The sequence below is a fragment of the Helianthus annuus genome, chromosome 13 (assembly GCF_002127325.2).
Source record: "Helianthus annuus cultivar XRQ/B chromosome 13, HanXRQr2.0-SUNRISE, whole genome shotgun sequence".
NCBI lineage: Eukaryota > Viridiplantae > Streptophyta > Magnoliopsida > Asterales > Asteraceae > Helianthus > Helianthus annuus.
In genome coordinates this window covers 139,687,853-139,710,177 of record NC_035445.2, presented here as the reverse complement: position 1 = coordinate 139,710,177, position 22,325 = coordinate 139,687,853, and positions in this window count along the sequence as shown.

Below are 22,325 nucleotides of genomic sequence, written 5' to 3'. Positions count from 1 at the left end.
GCTTTGTTTCGAACGATGACTCTTGCAGAATCCTGCTTGTTTCGAAATACCCATCTAGTTCCAAGCTTACGTTTTCCTGTTGGCAACTTGACGAGTTTCCATACTCCAAGTTTTTCAAACTGGTTCAGCTCTTCGTGCATAGCATCTACCCAGCCAGGTTCCTGCAAAGCTATATCAATGGTTTTAGGTTCGATTTGAGAAAGATAACAAGAATATAAGCAAGTGTTAATGGTTCCTGATTGACTCCTTGTCAAAATTCCTGCATTTACAGGACCAATCACATTCTCGATTGGGTGATTGCGTTGAACGCTCGTAGGTATGGCCAAGTCAGGTACAATCTCCTCTTCAGTGGTGGTGTTGCTAGACTCCCCCTCATTAGGTGCTGTAGTAGTATGAACTACAGGAGAAGTGACAACACAATCCTCAGGAATTGGTTGAGGAAATAATGCAGAGTCACTAGTTGATGCACCCTCAGGGGATCGATTGACCGTCGGAGTTGGTGTAGGATGCTGCGTAAACACCATTCCCGGTGGATCAATGGTATGATGCCTCCCGTTGTCTTGCATTTGTGCTTCGTCTTCCGTATCTTCAAACGACAATGGTTGTTTGGGAATAGACACACCTGTAACTGAAACGTCACTTGACAAAATGTTAAATGATTTAAACAGTGCAGAATAATCGTATAACCAATCTGGACCAACTCTAGCGTCCGTAGCATTCTCTTCAAGCCATTCAATGCTGCATGACTCGACGACATTTTTAGTTACTTTGTTGTATACCCTATAAGCAGAGCCTTTAGCATATCCAACAAAGTAACATTCGTCACCTTTGACTTCAAACTTTCCGTTGGAGTCCATAAGTAATAATACACATGGACAACCAAAGATACGAAAGTGTGAAACCGAAGGTTTACGTCCTTCCAGAATCTCATAAGGGGTTTTCATGTGACGTTTGTTTACTAAAGCATGATTCTGGATATAACAAGCCGTGCTAACAGCCTCGGCCCAAAAGAAGCTAGGAAGCTTTGAATCAGCCAGCATAGTACGCGCAGCCTCAATGAGAGTACGATTCCTTCTTTCAGCTACTCCATTTTGTTGTGGAGTTCGAGGCGCACTGAACTGACGATCGATTCCCTTATCAATGCAGAAAGTATCCAAAGTAACGTTCTTGAATTCTGTCCCATTGTCTGATCGAATAACCTTCACCTTAGCACTCACTTGATTTTCAGCCAAAGTGATGAATTGTTTTACCAAGACAGCAGTTTCATTTTTGTGGCTGAGAAAATACACCCAAGTGTAGCGAGAGTAATCATCGACGATTACCAGACAATAAGCTTTCTTCCCAATGCTCAGCACATTCACTGGGCCAAAAAGATCCATGTGAAGTAGCTCGAGTACAGCTTTTGTCGAAGGTGCTGGTTTAGTCTTATGAGGTTTTCGATGAGCTTTCCCTTTCGCACAAGCAACACATTTCTCCACCAACATGAAGTCCTTGATTGGAAGATCACGTACCAGTTAACCTTTAGCTAGACGGTTCAGGTTTTTCATATTCACATGCCCAAGTCGACGATGCCACAGCAGACCATCATGCTCCGAAATCTTTGAAAATAGACAAGTGATCTCTTCACACGGTTTCTTGTTCATATCAATGACGTAAGCATTTCCCTTTCTTTCAGCTGTCATTAAGAACCAGTCTTCTGGAATAACAATCCCAGGCTTAAGAACATGACACCCTTTCTTCGTGAAATGAACTGAATTCCCTCGATCACAAATCTGCGAAATACTTAACAGATTGTGTTTCAGTTCTGGAACATAATTAACATTTTCAAAGCTTAAGACGCCGTTTCGAACAGTTCCTTTTAACGTGATTCTACCTGACTCTCCTCCCGCAAATGAGACATATCCACCATTAAACTCTTTGACATTTACCAGTTGGGATAAGTCTCCTGTCATGTGCCTGGAACAGCCACTATCCATGTACCAGAGGCGCACGGTAGTCCTCCACAGCTGTTCCTGCACGATTAGCGGGATTAGTTAGATTTAGGAACCCAGCCCATAGTGGATCTGGGTTTTCCTTGTGCATCAATATATGTCACTCTCTGCCACACTAAATTATCTTTATTCAGAAATTTTGAAACATCCCTTTTGGCGACATTTTGATGACATGATTTCATTGAATTGGATTGCATACCATTAGCTTTAGGTTTCCAAAACTGTCTTGACCAGTTAGAATTGAAACTTTCAAAAGCGTTACCAAAAGAATTACTTTGATTATGCTGAAAATTTGTTTGTCTATTCTGATATTGATTATAGCGTTTGGCTGCATTCCAATCCAGATCAGAAGGTCTAGTCCTATGATAGTTGTTCTTCATTGTCTTAGTCCTTGCAGACATCATGGACTCCGAACAGTGATATCGGTTAGACGTGACCTTCTGATTTCGCCCTGATGTTTTCTTGTTCGGTGTCCTTGGGAGTTTACCACAATTTCTGGCAATGTGACCAGCAATGCCACAGTTAAAACATGTTTGACGTTTCACATTTTGAATATTCTTGACATTTTGACTCTATCTGCTTGATTTCGTGTGATTTGATGTTTTAGTTTTCTGAACATGTTTGACTTGTGGTTTTTCTTTAGATAAATTTTCTTCTAATGATTTCTCTCTTAGATCAGCATCCTTTTCATTGTTACTTAATCTTGATTCCGAATTTGAACATGTACGAGCTTCATCCAAATGCGATTTATCAAGGCATTTATCATCTGAAACTGATTCAGGTTCACTTCCCGAACAAGAAGAAGTCTCAACAATATGCTCTTCCTCAATGCATTTGTCATGTGAAACTGATTCAGGTTCCTTTTCTGAGCTTGAAGAAGTTTCATCAATGTGCATTTCCTCAGAGCATTGATCATGTGACACAGATTCAGGTTCATTGTTTAACATAGTTTCCAATGGGGTCCCACTAGATTCAACATTAGGGACACCCACTGAGACAGATTCAGAAGAAGAATCAGGATACTCTTGATTTTCTTGAGAAGTCATTTCAGTGGTTTCACTGAATGCATCCTGAGGGACCTCACCTGTAACATTTTCACAAGCTGAAACATTAGAGTTGTTAGGATCACAAACATTAGCTGAAAAACAATCATCACCACACTTATTGTTCAAATCATCCACACAAACATTATTAGTTTTGCCCAAAACAACAGGCTCACAAGACGAAACATAAGCTGAAAACGACGCAAACAAAGAACTAGTAAAAGCAATGTCAGACTCAGTTGGTTCAGAATAATGTTCAAAATATGGTTCAGAAACATTTGAAATAACGACCGGTTCACTCCCATGAACATCACCACACTTTACTTCAGAGCTATCATCTGCACATGACGATGAAACATTAGGATCAATTGTGCCTTAGGAACAAAATTCAATGGAGTGGACTTCTGTGGCTCAACATGTATGTCATGAACAGACGATTTGTTGTTGTTTGAACCATAAGTCATTTTACTCTCGTTCAGCATCTCCTCCTCAGTCATTGGTAAACAAGTGTAATTATCATTATATGGAGGAGGAGTCTGAGTATAACCCAAACCACGCCCTTTCTTTTCCTTGTATGCAAGTTGTTGATCACATAAATTTTTAACTAGTTTACTGGAAGAATTAAACTTCTTGATATTTAGTTCATTAATTTGATATCTGTTTCGAATATCTTCCAGTTCCTTAGTTAAAATGCATACCTTCTCTTGAGCTTCTAGGAAATGGGCTGTTTTTACACTCACATCATCCTTTAGTTTGATGATGTCTTTTCGCTGAGCTTCAATCTTTTCTTTATAAAGCTTCTCATTTTTAGACAAAGTAAAATTCTTATTTTTTATGTCATTATAATCTCGAATGAGCTCAGCGTTGTGTATTCTGTAAGCCTCAACCCTTTCCCTACACTCAGGAGTACAGAAAACAGAAATTACCTCTTCTTTGGTGAGACCTTTAACAGGAGCTGAAAGGATTTGAGTCATGAATGCAAAATCATCAGCTGCAGTCTCTTCCTCTGGCTTTAGGCTATGTTCGCTTGAAGTCATGAAAGCAATGTTGGATGTAGCAGTTTGATTCTCTGGAGCTGATATGTTCAGACGCTCAATTTCTGAAGTCCAATCAAAGTTGAGGTTGGGCTGAACCACCAGTTCTTGTGCTAATCCTTGCGGCTGTGGACTTCCAGAAGCAGCAGCATCTGCTATACTTGTAGTGGTCACAAGAGCTCTTTCTCGATTAGGAGTTGCAGGTTGAGCAGGAGTTGCAGGAGTTTGATCTCTGTTTATAAGTGGCTTCGGGCAGTTTCGAGCATAGTGTCCTTCCTCATGACAGTTGAAACAACGAAGATTAAAGGGCACTTTAGCTGCTCCATTCCATGCATTTCCCCACCTGTTTTTACCTGTTCTTTTCACAAACTTTTGGGCTCTGAAAGCTGCCATTGCCATCTGCCAGGTGATGTCCATTTCTTCAACATCATCTGGATGAACCTGTGTCAGATCATCAGGACTCCACTTTGGTGGATCAAGCTTTCCTGCAATAAAAGCATTCAAACAGTTGATCACTGAAGCTGCTATATCCAGTTTTTCCTTTGATTGATTTGCGAAGAAGGCCATCATTTCGTTGTTTGCAGCGGGGGCAGAAGTAGGAGCAACAGTAGAGACATTCCCAGCATTTTGAATTGAAGCAGGAGAAGCTGGAGAAACGACTTGATTTGAGGATCCAGATGAGTGCACCTTTGCTGAAGTTGGAGTAGCGGATGAAGTATTGCGAAACATCTGAAAACCTCCTTGAGACAATAAGGCTGTGTTGCTGTTGTTGGAGGAAGCGGGAGCAATGGAGAAACCAGCAGCTAGCATACTGTTCTTGTAATTTGTTTCTCTTTGCTTATCATCTAGTTCGCATGCCTTAATGTGAGAGATCATCTCTGACAGAGTGCATCTAGCTAGGTCTTTTGTCTTCTTGATCATAGCAACATGATGATCCCAACTCTTTGGTAGTGCATTAAGAAGTTGTCGGTTTGTGGATGCATTTGTTATATGAATTTCTTCCATTTGCATTTGAGTGATCAGCTTCACAAATCTCTGAATCTGATTGTCTATCGTTTCACCATAAATATGGTTGAAATTGTTGAAGTTTTGTTGCAGCAGATTTCTTCGGCTCTCTTTCATATCTTCGTTTCCTTCATATACTTCGATCAGAGAATCCCACAATTCTTTGGCAGATTTGCAGGTGCGAAAACCAATAGCAATATCAGGACCCAAACCCATGGTTAAGTAGGAAAGAGCTCGATCATCTTCTTCAACAATGAGCAAATCATCTTCAGTGTACTGATCCCTAGGTTTCTTTACCTTAAGACCTGGTTCAGTTGAGCTTTCCATCATGATTTCCCTAGGACCTCTCAAAATGCTTCGCCACAGCTTATAATCCTTAACTTTCAGATGCTGTTCAAAGCGCCACTTCCACTCGGGAAAATCATTAGCATCAGTTAACCTAGGAATGCGTGTTGTGGTTCCAAGCTTTGAATCCAATTCTTGTTGTTGATTAAGGGCAGTCAATTCACTGTTGTTTGACGACATGTTTAATTAATCAGTTAATTAATTAATTGATTTTTGTTTTAAGTCCAAAAGTCAACAGTTCAAATGTCCGTAAATCAGTGTCGTTGCGAGTCGTAACAGCTGGGGTTGCGAGTCGTAACTGCTGTGGTTGCGAGTCGTAACTAAAACAGAATGAGCCGAAACTGAGGTTGCGAGTCGAAACAGCTTTGGTTGCGAGTGGAGACTGACTAATGGTTGCGAGTCGCAACTGAAACAGGATGAACCGAAACCGTGATGAATGCGAGTCGAAACCAAAACGTGATGAACCGCAACAGTGATGGTTGCGAGTCGAAACCAGAACGTGATGAACCGCAACAGTGATGGTTGCGAGTCGAAACCAGAACGTGATGAACCGCAACAGTGATGGTTGCGAGTCGAAACCTGCAAAAGAATAAACGATAAGATCTGTTTACTCGCAATCCCGATTTTTCAGCACTTCCAAAATTCAAAGATATTGTAATCTTTGAATTTGTTGACCACCAACTTCCCGTAAAATCAGCAAACACCTTTTTCATAAATCAACAAACCAAAATCAGTAAAATTTTGATTAATCGGTCAGGAACAGATTAAATATTTCACTGCAAAACACGCAACAAAATAGATCAGTAGCACAAACAATTCTTGAATCCGAATGATATCAAAACCGAGCCCTTGAATGGCTTCAATGGCTCTGATACCAATTGTAAAACCCGTGAGGATCTCTCAATGATATCAAACAACCTATTGATTGTGCGGAATCCAATCAATAGGTGATTCAAGAATATATATAATAACCAAGATGAAAACAATGAACAAAAACACAAACCGAAATCTTGCATTCAAAGGCTAGCAATGACTGATACAAGAAATCAACAGGAACTCGGTTCCTTTCCCCTTTGTGTCGCCACTCCTACTTCACCAAATCAACAACCTTAAACAATGAGGTAGAGGTGTGCTTAAATACAAAACAAACTGGGCCACTAACCTAAGCCCATGCGACACAACTAAACAAGCCCAATCCTTACATATCGACCCAAAACATAAAACTAAACAAATCCATAATCAACCCTTAAACTAAGCTAACCTACATGAATAAACCTTCGGGTTCCAACAGAACGACATCTCCTACCATACAAGGCTTCGAAAGGTGTCATCTCGATGTTGGAATGGTAGCTATTATTGTACGAGAATTCGACCAATGGCAGGTGTTTGCTCCAACTACCACCAAAATCGATAACACACGCACGGAGCATGTCTTCAATAGTACGGATCGTTCTTTCAGTCTGTCCGTCGGTTTACGGGTGGAATGCGGTACTTAAATTCAGCGTCGTACCTAGAGCCGCTTGAAATGTTTCCCACAATCTCGAAGTAAACCGAGCGTCACGATCAGAGATGATGTCTCGAGGCGTACCATGATTCTTAATGATCTCGTCGGTGTAGATTTGGGCTAGCTTGGCCACCTTATAGTCTTCTCGTATTGGCAGAAAGTGGGCTGATTTGGTTAGACGGTCGACTATAACCCAAATGCTATCGTGACCTGATGGCGTGGTCGGAAGCTTAGTTATGAAATCCATAGCTATGCTCTCCCACTTCCATACGGGTATCGGCGGTTGTTCGAGTAAGCCGGAAGGTCTTTGATGTTCAGCCTTGACTCTTGCACAAGTTAGGCAGCTACCAACATATAGAGCGATATCTCGCTTCATCCCAGGCCACCAGTACTTGTAGCGTAGGTCCTGGTACATCTTGTCTGCACCGGGATGAATGGAGTATCGGGATTTGTGGGCTTCGTTCATGATGATCTTTCGCAAATCTGTCCTCCTCGGAACCCAGATTCGGTCCAGATAATAGAATATCTCATTGGCTTTGCTGATGAGATGAGCTCCATCGTGATAGATTCTTTCCCTCTTCAACGTGCGCTCGTTGAAGCAGGCATGTTGTGCTTCACGGATGAGAGCTTCGAGGTTATACTGTGCTTGGATGTTCCGAACACCTATCACATAATTCTTCCTGCTAAGCGCGTCAGCAACTACGTTCGCCTTGCCTGGGTGATAACGGATCTCACAGTCGTAATCGTTGAGGAGTTCTACGCATCGGCGTTGACGCATATTGAGTTCTCTTTGATTAAAGATATGCTGTAGGCTCTTGTGATCGGTGAAGATCGTACACTTTGTACCGTATAGGTAGTGTCGCCAAATCTTTAACGCAAAGACAACTGCGCCTAGCTCGAGGTCATGGGTTGTGTAGTTCTTCTCGTGGATCTTGAGCTGTCGAGAAGCGTAAGCTATAACCTTGTCTCGTTGCATGAGGACACAGCCAAGACCAAGGTTTGAAGCATCACAATAGACAACGAAATCATCGCTTCCGTCGGGCAGTGTAAGAATCGGTGCATGGCATAGCATGTGTTTGAGGGTTTGAAAGGCAGTCTCTTGTGCGGTTCCCCACACGAAAGGCTTGTCTTTATGAGTAAGAGAGGTAAGCGGCACAGCAATCTTCGAGAACCCTTCGATGAACCGTCGGTAGTAACCTGCTAATCCGAGAAAAGAACGAACTTCTGACGGATTCTTAGGCGTAATCCAACCTTTAACTGCCTCGATCTTCGCGGGATCAACGTGTATACCCTGACTATTCACAATGTGACCCAGAAATTGAACCTCCTCTAGCCAGAATTCACACTTGGAGAACTTGGCGTAGAGTTGATTCCCCTGAAGTAACTCGAGAACCAACCGCAGATGCTGCGCATGTTCGGCCCTCGATCTGGAATAGATCAAGACATCGTCGATGAACACAATGACGAAACGGTCTAGGAATGGCTTACATACGCGATTCATCAGGTCCATGAAGACCGCGGGTGCGTTTGTCAAACCAAAAGGCATAACAACGAATTCGTAATGGCCATATCGGGTTCGAAAAGCGGTTTTGGGTATGTCTTCCTCTTGAATCCGCAACTGGTGGTAGCCTGAACGTAGATCGATCTTGGAGAAACACTGAGCACCTTGCAACTGGTCAAACAAATCGTCGATCCTGGGTAAGGGGTACCGGTTTTTGATGGTCAGCTTGTTCAATTCCCGATAGTCGATGCACATCCGGAACGACCCATCCTTCTTTTTAACGAAAAGGACTGGTGCGCCCCAAGGAGAAGTGCTCGGGCGAATAAAGCCTTTTTCGAGTAGTTCCTGGAGTTGGTTCGAAAGTTCGCGCATTCCGGAGGGAGCGAGTCGGTAAGGAGCTTTGGCAACAGGATTGGCTCCAGGAATAAGGTCGATTCGAAAGTCGATATCACGACTTGGAGGTAATCCAGGAAGATCATCAGGGAACACCTGAGGAAATTCTCGGACAACTGGGACATCTTTGACTTCAACTTTCCTTTTCTTGTCCTCCTCCGCTACAACAATGTTGGCCAAGAAGGCTCGATATTCCTTGCGGAGATATTTGCTAGCTTGGAGGCATGACATGAGCTTGAGACCTTTCGCAGTAGTTTCACCATACACACATAGAATATCACCACTAGCTAACACAAATCGAATCATTTTATCGAAGCACACAACTTCAGCATGGTTTTCGCGAAGAAAGTCCATGCCTACTATGATATCGAAACTTCCGAGCTGCATCGGAATAAGGTTGATAGGGAAGATATGATCGTTGAGCTTAAGAGTACAATCACGGAGCACTGAATTTACAGCGATGGTTCTTCCGGTAGCGACTTCAACTTCGAATGACGACGAGAGATAAGAGCGCTTACGACTAAGAAGCTTCTCGAATTCAAATGACACAAAGCAGTTATCGGCTCCAGTATCAAACAAACATGATGCATATATACCATTCACAAGGAACGTACCATTGACCACGTTGTTGTCAGCTTGAGCCTGACGTGCATTGATGTTGAAGGTTCTGGCGTGAGCTGCTGTTGAGGCTGCTGTTGCTGTGGTTGCTGGGGTTGTTGGGCTTCTTGTTTTACCACCCTGTTCGGGCACCGATTCGCAAAGTGGTTGGGGTCACCACATGCAAAACAGGTCCGAACATTCGTTGCTGGGGCCTGAGCGGCTTGTTGAGCTTGAGGAGCAGGGAGTAGAGCTTGATTTACTGCGGCTTGAGCTTGAGCTTGACGGGGACCATAGCGACAACTCGCAGTGAAGTGCCCGTAGACGTTGCAGTGTGCGCAGAATCGGCAGGCCACACCCACCGGATGATGATAAGAACACGTTGGGCAGAGTGGGTGGGGTCCGGTGTACGCACGCTTAGCTGGCGGCGCATTGATCACTGGAGCGGTGCGCTGTGGTTGCTGCTGCTGTGCTGGTACAGACTGAATGGGAGCAGCAGTGGTTGCGGCAGCGCAACTCTTGTTCTTCTTCCTCCTTCTTGTAGACTTGGAGGCTTGAGTAGTGGTGTTGTCGTTTGATGCGGTGGTGACTTGGTGCAGAGACTTGGCTTGCTTATCCCAGAAACCAGCTTTCACTCGCTTGTCGTTAATCTCAGCAGCGAGCAGGTAGGTTTCTTCGATCGTTGTGGGCTTGGAGGCGTGAACGAAATCCGCGACACAGTCTGGGAGAGCACGGATGTATTTCTTGATGGTCATGTCAGGAGTCTTGACCTGGTCGGGACATATGATGCTTAACTGCTTGAAACGGGCAGTGAGACCAGCATTGTCTCCCTCTTTTTGCTTGATACACCAGAACTCATCCTCCAACTTTTGGCGCTCGTGGGGAGGACAGAACTCGTCCAACATGATCGCTTTCAGTTCCTCCCACGTTAGCTCGTATGCAGCGTCGTTCCCGCGCTTGTTCCTTTCGGCGGTCCACCAGTCCAAGGCTCGTGACTGGAAGACACCGGTGGCATTGAGAGTACGGAGGTGATCTGGGCATCCGCTTTGTCGAAGGGTGACTTCTACCGAGTCAAACCAATGGAACAGAGCCGTAGGGCCATTCTCACCGGTGAACTCCTTTGGTCCACATGCCTTGAATTGTTTGAAGCTAAAGGTAGCTTTGTTGGCGTCTTTAGGAGCGTCGATTCTGGACTCCTCCGAAGATTTGCTAGCGTTCTCATACACGTCACTTACAGCCTTAGCCACTTGCTTCGCGATGATTGCAGCAAGGCGTTTGTCCCTCTTTTCCTGACGGGTAAGACGTTGGCGAGACCTTGATGATGACGACATGGTCTGCAATAGACATCGCCACAGAGCTCAACACAACGAATTCGATTCTTATCCCACACGTCTTAAATTACTAAAGCCTAGAATCACGCCGTATCTCACATCACGTAGCACATATAGACACAAAAGCACAGAATACACAGAATCCATGTAATCACAGAAACACATAAGCACATAAACAGGTAGGGCACATAAGCAAACAAGCAATTAGGGTACATCATTTCCTAAACACGTACACATTTTATCACAGAGGCAGTCAGAAAACAGAAACCTATAACCACAAGTCGAGCTTCGTTCGTATGGTATATCGAGTAGCATCACGTCATATCGTCTAACTTGATTGTTTAGCGTAGTATGGCATGTTATTATCGTCTAGCTCACGTCAACTGGGAATTAAATCGAGGTAGGATAGCAATACAAGTCGTGCAGATTGATAGCAAAAATCGAGTAACCAGCGAAATTATAAAACACGTAAACAGGCAAAACATATAACATCAGCGAAACAAAACGTAAAATCGAAAGGTAGATTGTCTGCGGCTACTAGACATTGACTGACCAAAACAATTTAACTATTCACAGTAGACTTGTCGTCACTTTCGACTCTAGGGGTCGTGTTTCTGCCTCAATTCTCGGGCATTACGCACGCGTTTCCTAGGACATACTTGTGAGTTCAGGTCGTTGGAGTCCGTTAATTGTCTTGGCGTGATGAAATAAAGTCGGAACAACATTTCTTCCTTGTTTTTAAGAAATCTCAGAGGAAAATTTGCATCAAATTGTGGGTTTCAACCCTGATTTGGTATAATTTTCCCCCGTTTGTTGATTGAAATTCACACATAAATAATCAGCGAAATCCGGCAATTTAGGCAGGAATTTACGGCTTTCACACCTAGTCCTGACCAAACTGCGGGTTTTGGCTTGGAATTTGAGTGCAGTGATAGAATAGAATGAATATCATGAATAAGCACATAAACTTGGTCTCTTGGTTCTTAGCTATAGTCTAGGTCTCTAAGACAGCGACCCGGACTAGGTCGTGTCTAACCTAATTCCCTATAGTTATGGCTCTGATACCAATCTGTCACACCCCAACTGATGGCGGAATCATCGGGGCGCGGCACTGAGCGAAATAGATTGTTCAGAAGTTTCCACAACAACTATTTATAATATTCAGTTATAGATACGTCCCATACCGTATCCCAAATATTCAAATTAATTATTACAGAAAGCAACCAAACAAGTAGCACTGTTCCAACAACTCAGATTCTAATTATTACAGACCAATTAAATATTGTTTGATGTTTCTAAGACCCCTATTTGTGGACCCCTCTGGCTACAGGTGCCAGTGGCAAGATCTACTGAGAACTATGGCCCTGGAACAGGTACGTGGGCAGTGACCATAGGTTCCGGGTTCCTAGAAGCTTATTATCGCCTCGCTTCCCTAGCAAGCTAACACATTAAACACCTGTCACATACGTTAAAATAAAAGTCAATACATATAATGTAAAGGTGAGTACACAAGTTTGATATAGCATATAGAGTTCGAATAATTTACGCATAACCAGGCACGTACACAAGGGAAAACGATGCATGTAAATTACCGACATGGGACCATCGATACCAACGACTGCGGGTTGACTGTCCGAGACAGTTCGCAATACATGATTACCACCGTAATCCATGCAAGTAATTGTCCTTAGCAACCCCCGTGTGAACGGGTGCTGAGTCCAAACTATAGTACTATGTTGCTAAAGCAGGTAGATAGCACTCCACGTGTAAACATAATTAACAGCAATCATTTAGTCAAGTAGCACATGCAAATAGGTTAGCGTTCAAACAGTTTGTGTTGATTTGTGATTTTGATAGTTTACGTCTGTAACACCCAAAAGTGCTGAAAGCAAAAAAAAGGGATCGAGTATACTCACAGTGGTTTGATGTGGATTGAAGGGAGCACTGAGAATTGTTTAGCTTGAATAGTTCGATAGTACAACGATGATGAGTAACGCGGAAAAATAAGCAATGGATATTGGATCGAGTAGGCCATTCGATCGGACGGCTGGTTCGATCGGACGGGTTGTTCAACTGGTTTGAAAGTCCGTTTGAACATTCCCATTCGATCGGCCGACTGGCTCAATCGGTTGGTCCTTTCAAGTGGATTGTTTCTTCCTTTAATGAGAAGGATGTGTTTGTGTATGATGGTTTGAACTTTTGAAGTTTTAGTTTCAGCATTTGAGAACATCAAAGTGTTCATACCTTTCAAGTCGGTCGATCGAACGGGTCGTTCGATCGGTTAGCCCAACCGATCGGTTAGACACCTTGGTGTAATTAAAGGGTAACATGTCACTCGATCGGGTGGCATGCTCGATCGGGTGACATTCCAATGTTTCGAAAAGGTTAAGTGTTGAAGTATAGTATCTCATGATTCGAGTAGTAATGCTCAATCGAGTGGCGTAGTCGATCGAACAACACCTCGTCAATACTACACTTTTGTGAGTTTGTGGGCCCAGGTGTTAGTCGAACGGGTGGCCCGGTCGATCGGCTGGTGTAGCCAGTTCGGTTGGGCTGTCCGATCGGACAGCCTAACCGTTCGGCCAGCATTCTGACCTGGTTAGCCTATCTCCTAACACTTGGTTATTCCCATTATTTGTCGTGATTTGAAGATAGTTTGATTACGAGTTGAACCATAAAACGGAAGTCCTTACTTAGTTCACTGACTTGAGCAGGAATCACCCAAGCTCGGTCAGAGACGGTTTGGAACTTAAGTTTAATCGTTAACCCGAAATCGGTAAATCTCGTGGTAGAATCCGGATCTTGAACCATGTGTTTGTTTAGATTGATTGTAAATCGACTCAAGTCCCGTCTTCACCGGTTTGAGTGTAAAAGAGTTGAAAGATAGATGGAAACCCATCTTTCAAATCCTTTTCCACCGTGAAATGTTAAGATCTTTGGTAGATTTTAGGTTATTTATGTGGAAATCGGTTAGATCTAAGCTATTCATAGTGGAATGATGCCAAAACTTAGTGTTCTTGAAGAACACCATGATGACATCACCCAAGAACACCTAGATCTTGGTGATTTCACGGTTGAAATCCAAGTTTTGAAAGATAGAAATGTGTAGAATCGATAGATGAACAAAAACGTACAAGAATTTGAGTGAAACACTTACCGGATTGAGAGAAATCTGAGATTTAGCGAGAAGAAGAGGCTGGTCGGTCAGAGCTTTTCCAAAAGTGGAAAGTTTGACGAAGACAGCCCTATTTATAGGCTTCCAAAAGAGGAAAGGCCCATCCGATCGAGCAGCATTCCTGGCCGAGTGGGCTGCTCGATCGAACAGCCTGTTCGATCGGCTAGCCTGCTCGATCAGGATGCCCTGTTCGATCAGGATGTCCTGTTTTGAGCGTTTCGCGACGATTTTTGATATTTCGATTTCGATGGATGAGGAATAGAGTAGGATAGAGTTTCTATTCAAATTACTTTTAGTCCCAACTACTATATCTACATACAAGCATCCTTACAACCTAATTTTCACATTCGATTTCGATTGAGTTTGATTATCCTTCGAGTTTCGATTGATTTGATTGATTCACCACACTCAATAACATAAATAAACATGCACAAGTAACACGTAAGGCACACACACGTATAAAGTACTAAAACACCCACACTTGAGCTCGATGATTGATTTGATTAACTTGATTGCTGATTGATTAACTTTATTGCATTGTTACTTCCTACTATTCATAGTCGGTCGTTGATTTGTGGTTAGATTTATTGATCGATTAGTTTAGATTATACAACACTTACTCCACATAATATGAAAATCAAAATGAAACTAAATAAAATACTTATTAGATTATCTTTAATTCCAATCACAGTCACACTTGACTTTGACTTTGACTTTTGGAAAACACGGAGTGTTACAAAAAGCTTCGAAGAAAACACGTACCGATTGTAAAGGTTAAATGGGATGCTCGTAGAGGTCCCGAATATACGTGGGAAGTCGAAGCCATAATGAAAGAAAAGTACCCCTCTTTATTTGAGTAAATCTCGGGTCGAGATTTATTTTAAGGGGGTGAGGATGTAACAACTCGAATTTTTGTGTCCAATGATGTGTTAACACGTGTCGTTTGGTCACACGTGGCATCTATAATAAATAAAGGACTAAATTTGACAAACCTTGAAAGTATGTAAATTCGAAGGTTATAAATGTCAACAAGGGTAAATATACTGTATAGTAACCCTAAAATAATGCTTGTACCTTCAAACGAATAAATCATAGATCGTACGGAAGCGAAACGCGAAAGAAAGTGAGAGATTACAAGCTACAGGGGTTAACTGTGTCAACATGTTTAAATTATACCTCTGAGTGACCCTTTAACGTTCCCAAGGCTTTGTAACGGTATTATACACTCACTAGAATGTAATATATATATTTCGCGAAGTTCCGTTGTAAAACGAGAAAGTTACGATCGAATTCATATGAGAAGGGTTAAAAGCGTCAATAATATAAATTAAGGCCTTCTGAATAATAAATAAATTAACCAGGGGCTTAACGATACTGGTAAATGGAGCGAGGTCCTTAATTGTAATTAATCGAGGACCATATCGCAAAGTTACCCCTTCAAACCCGAAAGGTCAGGATATTAATTATCAAAGATTCGTTATTAATTACAAGATTTTGTAATCATTTGAAAAAGATTTATTTTTAACCCCTTACGGACCGTAAGGAAGTGAATGATTGTATTTGATCCGCCTATGGCTTACGGACCGCAAGGCCGAAGCCATACGGTCCGTAAGCGATGCCCAGCGACAGATTTTTGGCTGTTGGCTGTTTAAAGCGGCAAAACACTCAGACGTATGGGCGCCCCCTACTCGACCCATAACACTTAGGGACACCTGCCCATCATCCATGAGCACTTGTAGACCATTGTGTGATGATCTTGGACCATGTCTTTGGCTATAAATAGCAAGCTTGTGTTCATAAGTTCATCACAACTCAAACTCACTCATCTGGTCATTTCAAGAGCTCTCAAGTCTTCTTCATTGTTCTCTAAGCAAGTCTTAACTTCTGTAAGTTGCTTAGATCCTTTGTAGTTCAAATTATGCTTAGTAAATCACTAGAAACCAAACCGTCGTAAATACGGTTTGACTTTAAAATAAATCCGAGATGGTTCAGTCTTATGACGAATCAAAGGTAGTTATGAGTTGGTATTAATGTGGGTAATAAACCTCTAAAAGGGTTCCCTCCGATCACCACTCTAACTAGCTCAAATGTCGAGTCAAACGATCGGTTAAAAAGTCAACAGAAAGCTATTTTTGCGATTTATGCATAATCTGTAATGTATATGCTATGGAACCTGTTTAGACACTCATAAAACATGATATTAAGTATATAAACTTGTTTGCGCTCGTTTGAATCGACCATTTGCTATATTGAACCGGTTCGGAGCCGAATGTCGCAAAAGTTTGACTTTTGCTTTGACTTCAGTTCTGACCCGTTTTAGTGAGGTATAGAGATGCCTTAGGACTCTCTTAGGACCAGGTTACATGATGGTATAAACCTCTGTGATCGGTTCATGATTTGTCCGAGTCTTTTACGCATTTCCGTTAATCGCCTAAAAGTTGACCGTAACGGCCTTTTTAAAATAAAACGAGTATTTCGGACACGTGAACGGACCAGAATCTTGCTTATTAAATTATAAGCATGTCCTCAAAGTTTCACGTCGATCCGAGATCTAGAATGAGAGTTATGCTAAATAGCGCATTTATAAGAAACTTTTGTAATAAACGGCGCAATTAGCATAACGCCTATCTAAACCAAGATTTCGTCACCAAAACTTTTAACCACTGTTATAAAATAATATTTTTGGAATTTTAAAGATTTTTAATAATTTTTACCTTGCTCATAACCTGCGGTTATGGCTACGGTTCGGTAAATACCGAATATGCCCTTTTCGGCCAAAACTTGAGTTCTACAAGGTCTTTTGACCCGATTCCAGTTGCTACTGATCTTAAATAATAAATAAAGTATTTTAGACTTTACAAACTGTTCGGGAAACTCAGATTTCCTGTAGAACTCGAAAAGCTCTTTAAAAATCTTTAAAATGACCGAAAAACCCCTACGGGGCGATATACTAACTAAAACTCGTTACGGGCATCACGGAAGGTATCCTAATACCACAACCTCTTTAAGGCATATTGACTTAGGAAATAAGCGTAAGACTCTCATGGTTAACCGTTTCGCCTATTGCGCGCACGGTTCGGCTTATGAAACTAGTTTTCATAAATTAGCCGAAACGGGTCAAATTATATTATTTGAACCCCAAAATACAGAGTGTGAACATTGGACCCATATAAAACAAGTCTCTGAACTTGTTTGGGACAGAATCACATTCCATTCTCGGTTTTCGCCTTTCACGCGATTAAACCATATCTATATATCGGAACCAACCGGTCTAGGCTACGGCTAATATAAAGACCCGTTAGGATTCTAAGAGGTTAATTAAAACCTTCGTTCCAGATTAGGAGCCCCAGTAAAAGCTATCGGTGATTTAATCAAATTAAGGAATATACTTGCAAAGGTAAATACTTTAACTTATTTCCCCTATACGGGCTTGGGTTACGGTATGTTAATACCGCTTGATTGAGCATTATATTTTCCATCGCTTAGGTGGTTAATTGAATAATATGATCGGCTCATTTAAACAGTTTTGTTTCTTAAAAGCCTTTGGGGGGTTAATGACCGTTGTCCCGGATATCCTTGGCATCATTTTACGAAATGGCCACGACCATCGACATCCCGATGTAGGCGTACACCCGGTATATATTGTCGACATTTAATTAAAAGACGTAGCTGTTGGTTTCTATACTACGGTTTTACGCAATGTGGTGTGTCTATTAATCTTTAACCCGGCACGACCCGGGCTACTGAACGCATAAAAGAACATGTAATACGTTCACAAGATTATTATGATTTTCCCAAGTTATAAAAGAGTTTGTGCCTTGTGCATTCAAATCAATTTTAATAAACATTTTCAAATGTGTCAGTTGAACGTATTTACCAGTGTAAACTGACGTATTTTCCCCAAAAAGATTAAGTGCAGGTACTATACGAAATTTGGCTGGTATTGGCTTCCTAAGCATCATGAATAGTCTCGCAAACTCGATGCTGTGTCTGAATGAACAATATTTTATTATTATGATCCGCTGTGGATATATTCGACTTCTGTAATACATTTGATATTACAACCAGAGGTTGAAGTTTATATATTTATCTTTAAGCTTCCGCTGTGCATTCATATAATTGTGTGGTTTGACTATATTGTTGCCAACATCGTCACGGTAATCCCCCACCGGGCCCACCGGTGAAACACGTGGAAATCGGGGTGTGACATAGTCACTAAGGATCTCCATCCAACGTCTTTGTCTTATGTTCAATTCTTTTTGCCCGAAAATATTTCTTAAACTTTTATGATCGGTGAAGATAGTAAACTTACACTACAAGAAAAATATGTTATAGGGACAACATTTTTTCAGCTTATAGAGATGACATGTTGTCTCTATAGGCCTTTTTCACATATAGAGACGACATATCGTCTCTAAAAAATTTGTCTCTACAGCCTCGTCCCTATAGGTCACAAAAGTCGTCCATATAGGTGTCGTTGCTATAGAAGAGTTTGTAGAGAAGACATGTTGTCCCTACAAGTTTGTGCAAAAAAAATTAAAAATAAAACTTAATATTTACTAAATAAAAGAAATGTTTATTCTAATATTTTTAAAACCCTATAGAGACGACTTGTCCTTTCTATACGTCTTTATTTATAAAAAAATAAAAAAAAAAGATTTTCCCCTATCTTTTTTTTAAATAAAATTATTCATTAATAAAAAATAAAATAACAACAAAATATTTTTACTTATAATGAGGACATGTCCATTCTATAGGTTAGTTAATTTTTTTTTTTTTTTCAAATTTTCATGGATTGGTGGGAAATTTTACCTCCTAAATGATTTTATTTTTTTTTTACTTTCAAACCTTTTAGAGACAATATGTCCTTTCTATAGATTAGTTTATTTGTTTTTAAAAAAATTTAATTCAGACATTTTAGAGACGATATGTCCTTTCTATAGATTAGTTTATTTATTTATTTTTATTTTTTATTTCAAACATTTTAGAAACGAGATTTCGTCTCCATAGGTGTAAATATATTTTTTAGATAAAAAACAAGAATAAATTAATAAACTTAATTGGGTTTATAGGGACGACATTACGTCTCTATATGAGAATAACACCTTTTTGTATTTTTAGTTATTTATTAAGCAAAACTAAGAAACAAAACAAAATTATGTTTCCCTATAGAGACGACATGTTCTTTCTATAGGTTAATTTATTTATTTTTTAAAATTTTTATTTTAAACATTTTAGAGACGATATGTCCTTTCTATAGGTTAGTTTATTTATTTTTTGAAATTTTTATTTCAAAAATTTTAGAGACGATATGTCGTCTCTATAGGTTTAAATATATATTTTTTAGTTAAAAAATAAGAATAAATAAACTTAATTGGGTTTATAGGGACGACATGTCCTCTCTATATGCAAATAACTTTTTTTGTATTTTTAATTATTTATTAACCAAAACTAAAAAATAAAACAAAATTATATTTCCCTATAGAGACGACATATCGTCTCTATATGTTAGACTTTTTTTATAGAACAAATTTGGAATGTCGGGAAATTTTGCCACCTAAATTAAAATTCAAACTTTTTAGAGACGAGTCGTCTCTATAAGTGAAACTTTATTTTTTTAATTTTATTTTAATTTCAGGCATATTTATCATTAATAAAATTAAATTAAAAGAAAAATATTTCAAGTTTTAGAGACAACATGTCCTCTCTATAAGTTAAAACGTTTTTTCAAGTTTCCAATTCAACAAACTAAAAAGAAAAATATTTCAAGTTTTAGAGACAACATGTCCTCTCTATAAGTTAAAACGTTTTTTTCAAGTTTCCAATTCAACAAACTAGAGAATAAAAAAAGCAAAAAAAAATGTATTTTCACCTTATAGAGAGGATATGTCGTCACTATAAGGTAACCTATCTTAAAAAACACGAAAACCTTATAGAAACGACATGTCGTCTCTATAGGGTGATCTATAGAGATGACCTGTGTTGTCCCTATAGGTGTCGTCCCTATAGGGGTTTTTTCTTGTAGTGTTACTTTCGTAAAGATAATGTCTGCAAATCTTGAGGGCAAAAAATATCGCTCCTAACTCCAGATCATGCGTTGTGTAGTTTTCTTCATGCTTCTTTAGTTGTATAGAGGCATAAGCAATCACTTTCTAACGTTGCATCAAGACGCATCCAAATCCTAATTTTGATGCATCACAGTATACTATGAAATCTTCGGTTCCTTCTGGTAAATCAAGTATTGGTGCATTACTTAGTCTTTGCTTCAGAATCTTGAATGTAAAGATAATGGCTCGGTTCGGTTTTGTTCAAGACCGACGTCGTGACATTCCTCCGCCGTGCGACACAGAGAACGACACACGAAGAACAAAGACCCGCAAGAGATCCGTGACATGTGCTATTTATGAGTTACAAGTTCCAACATGCATGAACCACATGCAAGCAGGAAAGTCACGAAAGTCATTGGTGTTTCACAATGGAATTGCACGCAATTATGGAAAGTCTCAAAGATTCAAATGGTTATTGGGCCTAGCATGTTTATTGGACCTGACATTTCACGAAGAATCATTTGTGCATGCTTGGAACTCACAAAGAATACTGTCAAAAACACTGGTATACTAATCGATTGCAGCAAATATATCAATACAAACACAGTAGACACAAAAGATAGCGACAAAACATGACGCAAAACTTTATTATTTAACCCAAACCAAAAAACTCCCCCAAACCCTAGATCTTACAAATAGTAAGATCTGATAATGAATACAGAATAATGATCAACTGATATAAACAATCAGAAGATCTGAAACAGTGCTCACACACAACCGTTAGATCTACCAAAGATCTAACAACTAACACTACAATACTAAGGATACAAAACGAAGAACAAGGAAGAAAACACTTAATCTGCTGAAGATCTTGTAGAAACACCGGTGTACAGCAGAAAGCAGCATCAACTGATCTTGAAGGAGACCGAAAAATACACAGATTAACTAATATACGAAAACACTGCACCAGAGAGCATAGATGCAATACTGATGATGAAATCGTTGCATCTGAAGACAACAACAACGATCACTCAGACAACGGCTGATTACAGCAACAAAAATGAACTAGTGAAACCCTAATATTTTTAAAACCCAATAGAAAGGATATGTCGTCTCTATAGGTATCTTTAAAAAAATTAAAAAAAAAACATTTAAGTCCTATAGAGACGACTTGTCCTTTCTATACGTCTTTATTTATAAAAAAATTAAAAAAAAAAAGATTTTCCCCTATATATTTTTTAAATTAAATTATTCATTAATAAAAAATAAAATAACAACAAAATATTTTTACTTATAATGAGGATATGTCCTTTCTATAGGTTAGTTAATTTTTTTTTTCAAATTTTCATGGATTGGTGGGAAATTTTACCTCCTAAATGATTTTTTTTTTAATTTCAAACCTTTTAGAGACAATATGTCCTTTATATTGATTAGTTTATTTGTTTTTAGAAAAATTTTAATTCAGACATTTTAGAGACGATATGTCCTTTCTATAGATTAGTTTATTTATTTATTTTTATTTTTTATTTCAAACATTTTAGAAACGAGATTTCGTCTCCATAGGTGTAAATATATTTTTTTAGTTAAAAAACAAGAATAAATTAATAAACTTAATTGGGTTTATAGGGACGACCTTACGTCTCTATATGAGAATAACACCTTTTTGTATTTTTAGTTATTTATTAAGCAAAACTAAGAAACAAAACAAAATTATGTTTCCCTATAGAGACGACATGTCCTTTCTATAGGTTAATTTATTTATTTTTAAAAATTTTTATTTTAAACATTTTAGAGATGATATGTCCTTTCTATAGGTTAGTTTATTTATTTTTTGAAATTTTTATTTCAAAAATTTTAGAGACGATATGTCGTCTCTATAGGTTTAAATATATATTTTTTAGTTAAAAAATAAGAATAAATAAACTTAATTGGGTTTATAGGGACGACATGTCGTCTCTATATGCAAATAACTTTTTTGTATTTTTAATTATTTATTAACCAAAACTAAAAAATAAAACAAAATTATATTTCCCTATAGAGACGACATATCGTCTCTATATGTTAGACTTTTTTTATAGAACAAATTTGGAATGTCGGGAAATTTTGCCACCTAAATTAAAATTCAAACTTTTTAGAGACGACATGTCGTCTCTATAAGTTAAACTTTATTTTTTTAATTTTATTTTAATTTCATGCATATTGATCATTAATAAAATTAAATTAAAAGAAAAATATTTCAAGTTTTAGAGACAACATGTCCTCTCTATAAGTTAAAACGTTTTTTCAAGTTTCTAATTCAACAAACTAAAAAGAAAAATATTTCAAGTTTTAGAGACAACATGTCCTCTCTATAAGTTAA